The sequence below is a fragment of the Mustela nivalis genome (genome assembly GCF_964662115.1).
Source record: "Mustela nivalis genome assembly, chromosome: 2".
Taxonomy (NCBI): Eukaryota; Metazoa; Chordata; class Mammalia; order Carnivora; family Mustelidae; genus Mustela; species Mustela nivalis.
Window position 1 is genome coordinate 107438613 of NC_139021.1, and position 16170 is coordinate 107454782.

Sequence of the window (16170 nt, forward strand, 5' to 3'; positions counted from 1 at the left end):
ATAAATGAACTGGAGTCCCACATCTAAATGAGGACTGTTTTGCCTCCAAAAATCAAGAAGGTCGTGGGCATCATGCCTCATTTGTGGCTGTTGGAGAGGTCAGATACAACAAGTGACAAATTAGAAGAGACATCTCATCGTGCTCCACAGGGTGGGACCCTAGAAATTTGTCTGATGTACTTCCCATCCTCTGTTGTACTAACATCTTCCCAATAACTCTACAGCGGTTGCAGCTTCTTGTTCACGAGGTCCAGTCATCAATGCCATGGGCTCGTTTAAACATGGTCTCTTGTGTGGAAGGGAAAAGCAGTCAAGATCACTGTGAACTAAACCATGGCACAGGGCTGGAGAGTTGATACACCTCTGTAGGACAGGACAAGGTATTGTTGGCCTGGCCAGCTGAAAGGAAACTGCTTCTGGTGGTTTTTACCAACAGGTTGGAAGAGAGACCGTTTTTTAGGTTGATAGCTGTAGACTCGATTGTGGGGGATGTGTTAATTTGTCTAAGCAATGAGGCTACATCTGGTGCAGGAGTGCTGAGTCACCATCTGGGTAAATTTATGAGAACCCATAATCATTATTCAGGATCCATCTGTTTTCTGCACAGACTTAATAGGCAAGCCAGATGGGGAGGGGTTGGCCGTCACCACCCTGCACCCCTCAAGTCCTTGGTGGTGGTGTTCATCTCTAGAAATGTGCCATATCTTACAGTTTTCCACTAGAGACAGTTCAAGTGGCTTCCACTTGGCTTTCTCACCATAATAGCACTTATTAATAGGCCATAGAATCAACACAGGGATGCTGCTGGCTGCCGGGAAAATCTTCCCAACTATGCAGTCCAGACCTGCGAAATAACCACAGGATAAACTTAGGGTCCACTGGGTCAAATCTGAGATCAGTCTTCGACTGTCTGATTTCCATAAGCGCCTACTATGAGTGGTGGACAACAGGGACGTTTCAGGTCTCCTGAAATTCTGTCAATTCGGAGCCTGTGTTCATAGTCTCTGAAAAGCCTGATTATTTTCTTTTTTGCAATGCACAGTAACCCTGCAGAGGGCCAGAGGTTCCTTTGGGGAAGTCGGGGTAAAGCATTAATAGTAAAAATTTTTGGCATTGCAGCAGAGTCACCCTCTTGGCCTTCCATCCACTCAAGGTGTTTTGGGTCCGCAAACTGGCTCAAGACTGAGGAGCCATCGCTCTCTGTTTCCAGGACTCAAGTTAAGGTCTGTTCACTCGACTAACATTGCTCACACAGGTCGAGTACTGGACATACCATTTCTTTCCTTTCTAGAATGCAGGGATCAAGTGCCAATTACTGTGTTGGCTCTGCTGTCCACGATGGCCGCAGGTCCACGTGGCTTTGGTTGTGGGGTGTTACCCCTGGACCATGCCACCCCCGATCCAACCAATTCTATTGCATGCCAGTTTCCCTGTTATAGCCAGAGTTCCCGCTGGAGGGTCTGGCTCATGGTGAAGAACAAACCCTCAAATATGCAGCCTCCACTCACTGGTTATTTCTCACAGTCCTGGTGGAAGGTCTGGGGTCTGGTCCTTCCCAGGTCCTTCCCAGGGTGGGTCAGAATGTCTTCATGACAACTACACTCTCACTTCCCCAGCCTGCCACAACAGATGAAGTCTTTCTGTCTGCCGAAATCCCTATGCCATAATTCCAGTCCCCTGGTGTGATAGTCTTGGTAGGAGGTTCTTGGTGAGATGATTAAATCAGGAGGGGGCAACCATCATGGATGGGATTAAGGCCCTTTGGAAAAACATTCCAGAAACCTTGGGAGAAAACTGGCAGTCTGCAACCTGGGCTCTCGCCAGAAGCTGACAACGCTGGTGTCCTGACCTCAGGCCTCCAGACCCAGTGACTGTGAGAAATAAATAAGCCTGCTGTGATTATGGTCCCCAACCATGCTGCTTTGTCCACCAGCCCAAACTGCCTACCAAACCTTCTGAGCTTTGAATCCCCACCTTTGTAGTACACCAAGGCTGGCCTGGTGCTTTAGCTTTACTGAGCAAAAGCCACCTTTTGGGTTATGTTTCTGCCAAGCAACTGATTGGACAAACTGACCCAAAGCCACCACATTAGATGCAGACTCTCTGCTTAGTGGGTCCATCTTGGCAAATGTGTCTGATCTGCCTTTCTGTTCCTTCTATCCTCAACATCCAGCCCCAAGGCATTTGGGATTGCCTCCTTCAGTCTCGAACTTTTGGAGGAAAGTTGGCTTTCTGTCATGTTTCTTTTTAATGGGACTTAACATAGGAGGTGATCTGTGGATTCAGCTGGGTTCAGAGGAGTCTGGCTGTTTGCTAGTGAGATCAGTACTCAGTGAGATTAGTACATCGCTAATTAGCATATGCCAAATGCCTTGAGTAGGTTGGGTTATGTTCAAATACAGCTTTGAGTTTGGATGAAATGTTAATACTAATTGCCCTTTAACTCAAATATTGGTGTCAGGCTTTAAATTCCCCTTTGAATTCCCCTAAATACCAATCCCCCTAAATCGGTAACCAGAAATGGAGGCTGGTTTCACTTTAAATCCAATAAACCATCTGCTCCACGCCTCTGGCTTTGCTTATTCCCTAGGAGGGGAACACCTCTCCCATAAGCAGCCTCTGTTCGGGAGCATGGATTACATGGCAGCCCTGCCAGGAACCATCAGACACACATCAATCCCATCCCCTTCGAAACACAGCCAGGGTCTCACTCCTGGCATTCTGTCTGATTGCGAAGCCAGCCGGAAGCCCAGCAGAATCCCTGACATCTTTGTTTCCTGATACCAGTCATTCTGGTCTTATCCTGAGGGTGGTTCAAATCAAGCCATAAAAGTCTTTCTCCCTGGATGTTGGCCAGATCCAAATTGCTCATCCTCCGTGAACCCTGCAGGAGACCCCTCCCTGACCCATATACACCCATGTTAGACTAATGCTATCTATTCTCCACATGGAGCGAGAATAGTCTTTTCAAAATGTTTATCAAAGTTATCTATTCTTGTCTTAATACATTTTTAAAAGATTTTATTTATTTATTTGTGTGTATGAGAGAGAGATAGCATGAAAGGGGGGGGAGGTCAGAAGGAGAAGCAGACTCCCCACTGAGCAGGCAGCCCAACTCATGGCTGGATCCCAGGACTCCAGGATCATGACCTGAACAGAAGGCAGATACTTAACCAATGAGCCATCCCAGTGCCCTTCTTAATACATTTTAATTGGCTATCCATTAAACTTCCTGTGCTAAGGAGAAAGACCCTTAATGAAACCTTAAGAAGTCTTGAGGATAAGATACCTAACTTCACTTCTGGCAACATTCCCTAACATGCACAAGTGTGTGCACATCTCTCTCTACACACACACACACCCCACAAACACAGAACTAGAATACACTTGATACAGGATGTATAATGCATATAATTATCTACATCATGTAAGCTTATATACACTCACATGGGTAATATATGATTACATAAATATACAATATTATAATTTAATGATTATATGTATAATATATGTTTAATGCAAATATATATATATAATGCATAATAACCACATATACTTATACCACAAAGAAATATTAAACATTGTTAATTATTAATGTAGTAAGGCATGTCTAAGGCATTATTAAAATCCATTATTTGGTTCCTGACCAAACTACGGATTATAAAGACTTGAGATATACTCTGCTTCTTCTGCTCCAAATGATTGGTCTGAGAGGTGTGCTTCCCTCAGTTTTTGGGACTGAGACAAATTATTTAGTAAACTGGGATTTATGACAAGACTGTGTCCCTTCAGAGAGAATTCATCTGCTCTTCTCCATGGTAACCATGGAGATCACACTTCCATTGAAGTAGAGTTCAGATAACATAGAACTTACTATTTTAAAGTCTACAATTTACTGGGATTTACTTTAGCCACAATCTTGTGCAACAGTTACCTTTGTGTGGAGCCAAAATAATTTTGTTGCCCCCAAAGGAGATCCCAAACCCTTAGGCAGTTACTCCCCTTTCCCTCACCCCCATCTCCCCTGGAAAGCACGGACCTGCTTCATGTCTCTGTGGATTCACCAGTTTTAACTATTTCTTATAAATAGAAGCACATAATATGTGACCCTTTGTGTCTGCCTTCTTGTGCTGATCACATGTTTGAGAGCCATCCACACCGGAGCACTTATTTTACTTTTTTTTTTTTTTTTTTTTTTTTTTTTTTTTTTTTTTACAGCCAAATAGTAGTCTGATGTGTGGATAGACCACATTTTTGTTTATCTGTATCCTGAACATAGTAACTGTGGGAGCTCTTATTTTTACCTCATTCCGCTTATGCACCAGTCTCTTCTGGACCGTAGGACATGTCCAAATTATTGCTTCCTAATTAAAAACAAATTCCATTACTTGGAGTAAATTAGTCACCTTCCTCTGCACCGAGGTTAATAGAACCAGGGGTCCACAAACACCGTCCTCACAGTGTTCCCCACCCTTATCCTCATGTTTCTGTTCCCTTCTGCACAAAACACTCCTCTTAGTATGTTTGTGTGTGTCCCTAAAGACTCTGCAGCTGGGTACAATGTGGGGGCCTAAGCATGTGCTTTTCCTTTTCCAGCTCTGCTCCAAAAATCTCGTTCTCTGCTTTCTCCTTTCTCTGTGCACTCTGGGGCTACTTATGTTGTTGTTGGTTCTTCTTCCCACTTGGGGCTTTTCCCCTGCCACAGGTTCTGTAGCAAGCACTGACTGCTTCTGTCTCATCATTTCACCAACAATAGAGAGTACGTTCTTTCTAATTCCCTGCCACAACACACTGAGCCTGTTTCTTTGTCTCCCTATGGACGAATTTAAGAGTATCTCTAGAGAGAAGCTCAGGAATGAGATAACTGGTCACGGGACACACATTTTTGTCATTGAATGCTCCCTGGACTTCTTTCTAGAATGTTCTGTGATTAACACTCCCATAGAAGGGCTCAAAAGGCTGTTTCCTCCACCTAGGCTGACACATGTTATTATGACCCTGTTATTAGTCACTTTGATTGATGTGAAGTGTATCTCATTATTTCAACATACATTTTCTAGCTTACTCGTGGATAGAATATCTTTTCACCAAATGGATTTTTAGTATTCTTCTCTGGAAATTGCCCATTTTTTGTGGATTTTTTGTCTTTTGTGGATTTTTTAAGATTGGGACCCCTTAGCTTTGTTGTTGCTGTCATCCTCATAGCTCATTTGTAAGAATATTTGGATATAGGATGCCTGGGGGGGCTTAGTCAATGGAGCACCTGGCTTCAGCTCAGGTCACAATCCCAGAGTCCTGGGATCAAGCCCCGCATTGGGGTTCCCTGGTCTGTGGGAAGCCTGCTTCTTCCACTTCTTCTGACCCTCCCCTGCTTGTGCTCAAGCTCTCTCTTTCTCTCTGTCAGATAAATAAAACCTTAAAAAAAAGAATTTTGGGATATGGTAGACTTTGATTTATTATATTTTAGATATGTCTCCAAAATAAAGTCTGTTTTATATATGTGGTACCTTGCATGTTGCAGTCTCTCTTAACACTCTGTGGGTGTTTATTGTTGATTAGAAATGCTTAATTGTCTTGAATGTTTTGTTGGGTTTCTGATGTTTTTCCTATCCCTTGGTTAGTTTTATATTCTCTTCTTTCTTCTTTTGATCTTTAATCTATTTGGAGTCCAACTCTCTATCCAACAGCTGAATTAATAAATAAACATGGAAGAAGGAGAAAATCACCCTTACAGAAAAATTCCAATTAATGAATGCAGACCAAATGAAGGGAATAGAAAATCACCATTAGCACATCACAGCGATATTGCTGCTGGCAATATCCATGAACAAATGCCAAATATTGATTAATTACTATGTTGGTTTTTAACATATGTCCACAAATTATTTGATATTCCTCTTTCTAGGAGGTGAAGCTTGATTTCTCTTCTGCTGAGTGTGGGCTAGAATTAATGACTCATTTCTAATAAATAGTGAACATAAAGGGAAAAACATTAACTCTAGTGGAGAAACAGGTGAGCGCCCAATTGTTGAAGGCTCATGTCACCAGAAATAAGTCATGTGACCAAGCTAATGGAAGGACTCAGGCTCATCACTCCTGTGGGGCATCCTTCTAAAAATCTATGCCTCCCAGATCTTCCCAGAAACCCCATCTGATCATGGGAGAACCCTGGACACACCCAAACCCCAGGACACTTTATGAAAAATTTGACCTGGACTCTTCAAAACATTGGGACCAGCAAGGACAGATTGATCTGCTCTCTCTTTGGAGAAGACAGCGACTACATACCATTTGGAATCATGGGACACCAGGGGGAAAAGCAGTTAAATTCCAGCCAAGTCTTCAGCTTGGATGATAATAATATGTCAATATTAATTTCTTAGAATTGGTAAATGTACAATGATTATGTTAGGTAACATTATGGGGAAACTGGGTGAAGGCTCTATGGGAACTCTGTGCTCTTTGCAACTTTTCTGCCAAACTAAATAAAAAGTAAAATTCATTTCAAAATGAAAATTTTATATACGCCACAAACACTTTACAGATGACATAATAAACTAGAGGAAATAATTTTTCATAGTAATGTGGTGTGGAATGTATATTTATTACTGACAAATTTGACTACATAATAATCTTTCAATAAAAATAGCAGGGAAAAGAAACATACTCTAATTAAAACTAACAGTTAAAGAACAAAGTGGGGTTACTACAAGACCACACATAGAAAGAGATCTTGAATGCAAAGTACACTGGACATGAGGCAAACCCTTTAAGTAGGGAGCGATACAATTGCTTATGCATATTGATGGCCACCACCGTGACCATGCACAGAACGGGGTATCCCTCCTCCTTCATCCATCCCCTCTTGCCTCAGTCAGTGATTTTCAGATTGACTTCCACAGACACTGGGAACCCCTGTGGTTTTCCTCGGGGGTGGGCTGGCATGGAGGTGATAGATGAAGGCTCGAACAGAACCCCGACATTTCACGAGTGATTCTGTCAGAGAAACACCTCACTCATCTCTTGTTGTCCTGAGCTTTAGGAAGGGTTGCTTCCCAAAAGCAGAGACGGAATCTCCTGCCCAGGCTGGCCCCATTTCTGTTCTCTCATTACACAGACATGTGCTGATTCTGAGGGTGAAAACTATATATCCCGCTGCAGAGAAATTTCCCGATTCTTCTCTGGAAGAGACTTCACTTAGGGATGAGACAAAGGTGCAATACTGGAAGCAGGAGGTGAATGGAATGATTCTTAGGGGTCTTCCCCAATTTTATGAGTGGGAAGCTTAGTGTTAGCTTTGTGCTGAGGTGCTTTCCTTGCACAAGTGGAATTTGTGGAAGGATGGAATTCTCCAGAATGGAGGGTAGGGACCTCATTCTCCCAAGGAGCTGGAGGAATTATGTTATTCATTTAGGACAGCGCTAAGGTCCTTGACTAAAGCTGGTGGTTTAACACACCTCCTGGCTGATTCCCCCATTAACAGGTATCTGTGAAGAGTAAGCTTTAGTTAATGGCACCCGTTATGGTGTGCACTCCATGGGCTTTGACCAAGGTGCACAGTCACAGACCCACCAGCAAAGCCATTTCCTTTGTTACAAAACTCCCATCGTGCTTTGCTTCTGTCATGGAGCCCTCCAGGTGCCATCAATCCCTGATGGTAATGGATTCTGTGCTCCATCCTTTCTGCTTCCCCTTTCCAGGATGTTTCAGATGGACTCAGAGACTGGAGAGTGTTTCAGGCTGGGCTTCTTCACAGTGAAATGCATTGCTGAGTCATCCACATTTTTGCCTGGGTCAGGTGTTCCTTCTGTTAATGGGTCATGTTCCATTGTATGGATGTAGCACAGTTTGTGAACTCACTCCCCTGCTGAAGGACTTCTGGACGGCATTCACTGTTTCAGGACTAGGACAGAAGCTGAGTTTACAACCCTGGACATTGGTATCCTTTATTAACTCACAAAATGAAGCCAATAAAGGAGTTTATGTATCCCCATGCACCCCACTTTCCCAACTGGCCTTCCTGGTCACCAGTGGTCTTTGATGGAAGGAAGATATAGGGAAATGTGATTTGACCCTACTTGCTTTCTGACCCCTGAGAGAAAGACCAAATAGTCCTGGAAAGCCTGAGGGAAAGAGAGAAAGGGGGAGAGAGAGAGAGAAAGAGAGACAGAGAGGGGAGAGGTGGCAAAACCACTCCCTGTTCAATGCAGTGGGAGCCATAGCAAAATGTGAAGGTTGAATTCTCTTTTGTGAAGGGAAGAAAAGTGCTCAGAGTGTAGAGACAGAAAATTCAGACCTCGAGGTCATCGAATCAGTTGGACTCTGCCATGCTTCTCCATTCTGGAACACCTGCCATAAAAAATAATAATAATAATAATAAAGTTCCTCGACTCCTAAGGTTGTCACAAGCTGTCCCACAAGTTATCTCTGGGTAGGTTTTCTTGAGGCAAGAATAGATGCAGGGTAATGAGATGATATTCAATGTTGAAGTGACATAGGTAAAAAAGCAATAATGTAAGAAAACAGAGGATGATTGCATATAGGACCTGAACTAGAAAAATGATCCAAGTTTTCAACTCATTTATTCTGGTGTAATTTAATGAAAGCATGAGAAGTCTTTGAAAAGTTCTAGTGAGCCGAGATACTGCAGATTAAATATAAAGTGGAAATGCTAGCACATTTCTCCACAGGAGACTGGATGTTTATTTTGAAAATTGAAAGACTATTTCCTGCCTAAACTAGACACACAGTCTGGTTCCACATCCTGGGTGTGGCATCCACTCCCTGGAATCTGTGACCCAAATGACATCTCTTCCTCCTCCGGCGCTCCTGGATGAGGCTGCTGGCCCAGCCTCCCGGTTGCCTGGGTTTAATTCTCAGGCTGCTTTTGCCCTCTATCCTCTGGTGGTCCTGCCTTTTGTCTCTTACCCACATCCCATGGCACCTTGGTCCTTACCCACACTGCACCAGGAGATGTGTGAGCCATGATTCTGTTATGTCTCCTTTCAATCTGAAAGCCTCCCCTGGCTCCCTATTACCTAAACAATGAAGCCAAATGTCTCTTGGGTCTTGGCCATACAGACAACACAGCGACAGGCTCACTGAAATTGTTCTGTAATACCGAATTTCTTCCTGATAATCTCAAGCAAGAGCATGATCTGTGTTCCAGGATCAGCTGCCTTGTCCTGGCCTGTCCCCCTGGTGGCTGTATCTCCTCTCCTTGCCTGTCCTCATTCTCCACGAGGACCCCTTAGCACTCTCAGCATGTATGCCTCATCGCTGCCTGGATGGGAGGGCTCGTAAGACCTGGAGGAGCACAAGACGATCAACATAGTCTGAAATAAAGCATGGACTGAGTGGTGTTCGGAGACCAGGTGTCCCAGCAGATGGCGGACTGCCATCCTCCCCTCCCCCATCCCAATCAGATGACCAGGCCACTGGGACAGGCCTCCAGGCTGCAATGCTCCATCTGGAATGCTACCATCCCAGGCAATCCCTTCCTAGCTGTTAGAACATCTTCCCTAAGCTCTTTTCACTAACAACGCCTTGGACACCAAAGGTCATGGGCGTTTTGTACACCAGAGGCCCAGGCTCTGACACCAGCTGGGTGTGGAACAATTCAGATCCATTCTGATGGGAGCTAACCCAAAGCTGGGGCAGACCTCCTGGTCCCACAAGACTACCCCCCACTTCAGAAACCAGTCACAAGTCCTGGGCCACTCGCAGTTCTGCTGGACCAGCTTTAGCCTGGGCATTCTAGGACATGCTCCTCAGGTTTGAGAATTTGCTAGAATGGCTCTCAGAACTCAGGAAAGGGCTCTGCTCACTACTGTAGGTTTATTGTAAAGGCTCCAACTCCAGGACAGCCAGGTGGATGAGAGGCACAGGGTGTCCATGGGGAGAGGGACAGGGCACTGCCAAACTCTCTTGGGGGGCACCAACCTCCATCACCTCTATGCCTTTACCAACCCAGAAGGTCTTTTGAAATTTTCAGGGAGGTTTCATTACATAGGCACAGTTGATTAATTCTCTGGTCATGGGTGATTGACTCAACCTCTAGCCCCTCTCTTCTCCCAGGAAGTCAGGAAGGGGGGCAGAAAATTCCAGCCCTCTAGCCACATGCGTGGTCTCCTGGCTGTCAGCCCCCATCCTGGGGGCACCAGCCATGTCACTGGAAAGCAGAAGCTACTCTCATTACTCTGACAATTCCAAGGGTCTTCTGAGCTCTGTGCCAGGACACAGGGACAAAGGCCTAATACATGTTCCCCATGTTCTCATGGTTCCTTGGCTCAAACCCTCCTATGGTGCCCCATCCACTTGAAGTAAAGGCAAGAGTTGCCCAGTGGCCTGCAAGGTGCAGCATGACCTAGCTCCACTCAGATCTCATCTCCCACCATCTTCCCCAATCTCACTCTTCAGCCGACTGCTGCTCCTCACACCTAGCTGACATGCCCTGCCTTTGGGCCTTTGCACCTGGTCTCCCTTTGCCAGAAGTAGGATTCCCAGATGTGTGAGTGGCTGCCTCCCTCACCACCCAGGACCTCAGCTCGATCATCCCCTTGTTGAGGGGGCTTCCTTGGATGGAGACAGCAGTCTTCTTTTGGGCACTCTCTCCCCTCTCCTCTATGTTTCTCCCTGCTGCTCACCATTTCTGACACTCTGAGTCCCCTTGCTATCCATTGCCCGTCTCTCCTCTGCTCCCCTCACTGAAAGCCTGGAGAAGCCCCCTCTGCTGGTCTCTGGGTCTCCCATGCTCCAAGAACCATGTAGTGGTTATTTCCCCTTCTGTTGGCCAGAGAGGGTTACCCCCCCCCCCCACCGTTGGCTGGGTGGGTGTCTGTGAGCGTCTGTGCTGCAAAGAAGGCAGGAGGGAAGGAGCAAGGCTGCCTGGGCTCAGCCCACCATGACCAAGTGTAAGCCGGCTAATATCCAGTGTTGTGGGGTGGGCCTGAGAGAGGAACCCCAGGTCTTCTAGCTCCCAGTCCCATTCAGCGGACTCCACCGTGGTCAAGGTACCAGCACTGACCACCGCAGTACTGAAACTTGGACCCCATCCTCAGACACCAGATCCCACCTGGTAGGTTTTCCCGAGTCAGTATTCGTGTCCTGACCTGAGTATGTCTTACTTGTTGGTGGGGACAGACACATCAGCCACCCCTCACAGGGGCCAGGCCTGCAGGCGGTTCTGGTCCAAAAATAGTGGACGGCGGGGATGCTGGTGTCACACGAGAGCACAGAGGGTAAGGAAGCACAGCCCATGGGAACACAGCCCGTCTTCTGTGTGCGTGCTGCAGTGGAGACTCGACTCGGTTCCCTCACGCCCTGAGGCTGGCTCCCTGGTTCCAGCCGGGACCATTCCTTGTTGCGCAGGTGGCCTCGCACCTGCTGCCGGTTCAAGTGATGAGCACGAAAGATGTCGTGTACCCCTATGCTCAAGGTTTTATGATCTTTCTTGCAGTAAATACAAAGACTCCTAATTTTTTTATACCCCAAAGCATAAGAAATAATAATATGCCTATTCCAATAGACAGCAAGGTATTGGTATTATTGATCCCAATTTCTGTTATTTATCATGCTTGCTGTTCAGTTGATCAGTGGTTTGCCAACTGATGTCTATGATACATGAAGCACATGAACTATTTTTGGCCATACCATTCTTGCTCTCACACTAATAGAGATTGTCAGAGAGGTGAGCATCTCATATTTTGCTGTTAACAACCTGCTATCTCCCCCTCAAATAATATGATTTTTAGTTGTCCAGCATTTTATAAAGAGAATGTCTGTCATCTTTCAAATCCATCTACAAGTGTCTACTAACCACTTTCTCCACCAAATAGGGTTCTGAACAGCCCCTGGTCAGTGGTCCTTGGAGTGCTTACTCTAAGAGTGATCAATATTGACATATCTGTGGACAAATCAATCAATAAATGAATTCAAAAGGGGACAGGTTCACCCAAAATTGACTTCTGACTTATGCGCCATGTATTGTTTTCTTTTTACTTCAGTGTGCGTGTGTGTGTGTGTGTGTGTGTGTGAGTGACTTGTGATCTGTTTTTCATTTAATCCACCCATATGATTCTAACTCATTAATCAAATATTAAACTTTCTAAGCTGTTATATGCCATGCCCTGAATATGCATTCCCTGTAAATTTAGAATACAAATGTAACAAGCCAGATAAATTAAGGAGACATCACTCACATAAAATCATTTGTTTCTTTTGCTACAAAAGAAAGAAATCCTGCTTTGGGGCCTGAGAGGCTCAGTGGATTAAGTGTCTGACTCTGGTTTCAGCTCAGGTCATGATTTCAGGGTGGTGAGATTGAGCCCCAAGTTGGGCTCCGTGCTCAGTGTGGCGTCTGCTTGAGATTCTGCCTCTTCTTCTCCCTCTGTCCCTCCCCCACTTGCTCTCTCTCCCTCTATCTCAAATAAATAAATAAGATTTTTTAAAAAAGCAATTTTGCTTTCTTCACACATCATCAGAAGATACTAATAACTGAATAACTTATAACCAGGAACATCTCGGACTAAAAAGCTAAGAGGAAGCCAATGCGGGTAGACTGGCGAAATGATATCTCCGTGCCTGGGATGAAGGTTTCGTCATTTGAGAAAAAATATCAGAGGTCAAGAAAGTGAAACAAAACAGAAAGGCACATAGTATTAGAAGTCCTAGCAATGCAATCAGACAACAAAGAGAAATAAAAGGTATCCAAATTGGCAATGAAGAAGTCAAACTCTCTCTCTTCACAGATGACATGATTCTTTATATGGAAAACCCAAAGACTCTACCTCCAAACTACTAGAACTCATACAGCAATTCAGCAAAGTGGCAGGATACAAAGTCAATGTGCAGAAATCAGTGGCTTTCTTATACACTAACAATGAAAATACAGAAAGGGAAATTAGAGAGTTGATTCCATTTACTATAGCACCAAGAAGCATAAGATACCTGGGAATAAACCTAACCAAAGAGGTAAAGGATCTGTACTTGAGGAACTACAGAACACTCATGAAAGAAATTGAAGAAGACACAAAAAGATGGAAGACCATTCCATGCTCTTGGATCGGAAGAATAAACATTGTTAAAATGTCTATACTGCCTAGAGCAATCTGTATTTTTAATGCCATTCCGATCAAAATTCCACCAGTATTCTTCAAAGAGCTAGAGAAAATAATCCTAAAATTTTTATGGAATCAGAAGAGACCTCAAATCGCTAAGGAAATGTTGAAAAACAAAAATAAAATGGGGGGCATCACTTTACCTGATTTCAAGCTTTACTACAAAGCTGTGATCACCAAGACAGCATGGTACTGGCATAAAAACAGACACATAGAGCAGTGGAACAGAGTAGAGAGCCCAGATATGGACCCTCAACTCTCTGGGCAAATAATCTTTGACAAAACCGGAAAAAAAAAAACAGTGGAAAAAAGACAGTCTCTTCAATAAATGGTGCTGGGAAAACTGGGCAGCTATATGTAGAAGAATGAAACTCGACCATTCTCTTACACCGTACACAAAGATAAACTCAAAATGGATAAAAGACCTCAACGTGAGACAGGAATCCATCAGAATCCTAGAGGAGAAAATAGGCAGTAATCTCTTCAATATCAGTCACAGCAACTTCTTTCAAGATATGTCTCTATAGGCAAAGGAAACAAAAGTGAAGATGAACTTTTGGGACTTCAAGAAAACAAAGAGGCAACCGACGGAATGGGAGAAGATATTTGCAAATGACAGTACAGACAAAAGGTTGATATCCAGGATCTATAATGAACTCCTCAAACTCAACACACACAAAACAGACAATCATATCAAAAATTTGGCAGAAGATATGGACAGACACTTCTCCAATGAAGACATACAAATGGCTATCAGACACATGAAAAAATGTTCATCATCACTAGCCATCAGGGAAATTCAAATTAAAACTACATTAAGATATCACCTTACACCAGTTAGAATGGCTAAAATTAGCAAGACAGGAAAAAACATGTGTTGGAGAGGATGTGGAGAAAGGGGAACCCTCTTACACTGTTGCTGGGAATGCAAGTTGGTGCAGCCTCTTTGGAGAACAGTGTGGAGATTCCTCAAGAAATTAAAAATAGAGCTTCCCTATGACCCTGCAATTGCACTCCTGGGTGTTTTCCCCAAAGGTACAGATGTAGTGAAAAAAAGGGCCATCTGTACCCCAATGTTTATAGCAGCAATGGCCACGGTCGCCAAACTGTGGAAAGAACCAAGATGCCCTTCAATGGACGAATGGATAAGGAAGATGTGGTCCATATACACTATGGAGTATTATGCCTCCATGAGAAAGGACGAATACACAACTTTTGTAGCAACATGGACGGGACTGCAAGAGATTATGCAGAGTGAAATAAGTCAAGCAGAGAGAGTCAATTATCATATGGTTTCATTTATTTGTGGAGCATAACAAGTAGCATGGAGGACATGGGGAATTAGAGAGGAGAAGGGAATTGGGAGAAATTGGAAGGGGAGGTGAACCATGAGAGACTATGGACTCTGAAAAACAATCTGAGGGTTTTGAAGGGGCAGGGGGTGGGAGGTTGGGGTACCAGGTGGTGGGTATTATAGAGGGCATGGATTTCATGGTGCACTGGGTGTGGTGCAAAAATAATGAATACTGTTATGCTGAAAATAAAAAATAAATTTTAAAAAAATAATGAAATAAAATAAAATTTAAAAAAGAAAAGCAAGGGATATTATCCCAAAGAAACTCACAAATAAAACTTTTAGAGACTTAGAAAAGAAATGAATACCAAGAGAACGAGAAGACAGACCAAAAAGAAGGAGAAGATATTTGTAAATCACATGTCTTATAAAAGACTCCTATAAAAATATACAAGAAACTCTTAAGGATCAACATTAAAAAAAAAATTGAACAACCTGATTTAAAAATGGGGAAAAAAGCTTAGTAGACACACCAATAATGAAGATTATGCCATAATAAAGATTATGCCAATAATGCCCACAAAAATGGGCATTTACAATGCATCTTCAAAACTTTTCCCTTTAACGGGAAACTTAGCTTTACAGAATCCAAACATTAAAAGGTTAAAAAGAAATTTCTATCTTGTTGTCATTATAACACAAAACAGTTAAGTCAAGGAAATCCATTCATACTTCAGGACCTTCTCCTCCAGGAACCAGCATTGTTATATTATTTCCATTTAGCAAAACTTGATCTAACTTAGTGATCCTTCTTCCTTCTGGTGTCAGGTAAGTATATGCAAAGATGCTCAATGTCATACTTGGTTAGGGAATTATAACTTCAAACAACAATAAAATACCAAAATGCACCTGTTAAGATGCCCCAAATGCAGAACGGTAATGACATCAAATCTTGGTGAGGATAGGGAACCCTAGGAATTCTAGTTACTGCTGGAGGGAACACAAAATGGTATAGCCACTTCAGAAAACAGTTTGGTAGTTTCTAAAAAAAAAAAAATTAAATAGACACTTAACATAGAATCTGTTGATCAAACTTCATGGTATATACTCTAGTGAACCAAAACCTATATACACGCAAATGCCTACACATGCATGCGTGTAGAAATTTTATTCACAATTTCCCACAAATTGGAAGCAACCACCATGTCCTTCCTAAGTGGGTGGGCAAAGGAACCATGCTAATACTCCTATAATGGAATATTATTTAGTGATAAAAAGCAATGACCTGTCCAGCCATGAAAAAACATGAAAGAACCTTAAACGCATATTCCCAAGTGAAAGAAGACAATATAAAAGGGCTACATGCTGTGTGATTCCAACTCTGTGACACTTTGGAGGACAACACTAGAGATACAGTAAAAAGATCAGTGGTTGTCTGAGATTTGGGAGGAGAGGGGGATGAGCGGGTAGAACACAGGAGATTTTGGAGCAGAAACTATTCTGTATGATTATCTTGGTGGTTACATGTCATATTAGTCAGGGTTCTCCAAAGAAGAACTTGCATGGTGTGTGTGTCTGTGTGTGTGTGCACGTGCATGCATGTGATGGGGAACTGAGTCACACCACAGGGGTGTGTGTGTGTGTGTGTGTGCACATGTGCATGTGTGTAACAGGAATTGACTCACACCACAGTGGAGGCTGAGGAGTCCCACAATCTTATGCCTACAAACTAAAAACCCAAGAAAGCTGGGGTGACTC